This window comes from Myotis davidii, unplaced genomic scaffold, assembly GCF_000327345.1.
Source record: "Myotis davidii unplaced genomic scaffold, ASM32734v1 scaffold665, whole genome shotgun sequence".
Classification (NCBI taxonomy): Eukaryota; Metazoa; Chordata; class Mammalia; order Chiroptera; family Vespertilionidae; genus Myotis; species Myotis davidii.
This window is the reverse complement of record NW_006296410.1, coordinates 470,795-472,221: the sequence shown is the minus strand read 5'-3', so window position 1 is coordinate 472,221 and position 1,427 is coordinate 470,795. Positions and strand designations below refer to the sequence as shown.

Below are 1,427 nucleotides of genomic sequence, written 5' to 3'. Positions count from 1 at the left end.
GGGGACTTCCTGGAGCAGGTGACCAGCCACCTGGCCCCTGAGGTGGGAGGGGCCAGGGTGTCACCAACCCAAGCTCACAGTCCGCCGGCCGGAGCTGACCCAGGAGCTGGCCCCAGGGTCAGAGCCACAGGCAGGGACCCAACTTCCTGACTGAGATTTCTGACCACAGACCCTCACACGTCTGAGGTTCTGCAACAACTGCCTTTTCTTCCTCTTTTTAAAAATATTTTTATTGATTTCAGAGAGGCAGGAAGAGAGAGATAGAAACATCAGTGATATGAGAGAATCACTGATCGGCTGCCTCCTGTACACCCCACACTGGAGACGAGCCTGCAGCCCCGGGCGTGTGCCCTGACCGTGACCTCCTGGTGCAGAGGCCAACACTCAACCACGGAGCCACGCCGGCCGGGCCTTTTCTTCCTCTTTTAAAGGACAGACCAGGGGACGGATCCCCAGGTTCGGAGAGTCCCAGGCGGGCCTGGTTGCCTCCTGCCCACCTGAGCCAGCGGAGACCACCTGGCACGCTCTCCAGCCCACCCCTCGCTGGCCCCACCCGCACCTCCCTCCTCCCTGCAGCTTGTGGCCAGCAGAGCAGAGGTGGTCCCGCTGCCAACGGTGGCTTTAGCTTCGAGTTACAGGGTCACACGGAGGCCCCAGGCTGCCCGAGACCGGGCCTGCGGGTCTGTGGGAGGCCAAGGAGTCGCACCCCAGCTCCTCAGGCATGCCCGCCTGGGAGCTGAGATGCGCGGGCGCCGGGGCAGCCCTGTGGGCAGTCCGGCAGCCGGCCTGTGCGCAGGTGGCCACGGAGGGTCAGGTGTGGGCTCGGAACAGGCTCCCCTGGATGCGCCCCGGGGCAGGTGGCTGCTGGGAGCTGAAGGCAGACTGCCTCCTCGAAAGAACTTAGAGTGGGGCCTCGTCCGCCATCGGGTCATCAGCTCTACGTCCCAGCTGGAGAGCAGGGCGGATGCTGGTCCCTGGACAATCACCACCCTGCAGTGACGCCGTGGACACCCCGGAGCCTGGCCCCATCCTTGGCTCGACAGCCCTCCGGACCTCACTGATCTGACCTCTCTGACCCCGTGAGTGTGGGTTCCCAGGCACACGTGTCATTACACGCCGTTACTGATCTTGGTGTCTGTCTGGTCCTCTGGGTATTGGGCGAGGGGGGAGAGCGGGAGGGTGGGCGTTCTCTCTCCAGGCCCCTCCCTCTGCATTGGTGCCTGGTCAGGGACATGGGGGTGGAGAACAGTTCACTGGCCCAGCCGCCTGCGAGCGGAGCCGGAGCCGGAGCCGGGCTGGGGAAAGGGGCACAGGCCTCTGGGGAGAGCAGCTGGGTGCTCAGGGGTGAGTCTGGGAGGAGCAGCTTGGGGCCTGGGCCCCAGGAAGGGGCTGAGCGCCTGGCCTGGGAACAAGTCTAGGATGAGGTC

General features: G+C 64.9%; 1 protein-coding gene across 1 annotated transcript in view; it reads right to left on the bottom strand.

The window, feature by feature from the left end:
- The window catches only part of MFSD7 (major facilitator superfamily domain containing 7), an 8,316-nt gene that overhangs the window by 5,024 nt on the left and 1,865 nt on the right, over window positions 1–1,427 (bottom strand). The window lies entirely within an intron of this gene.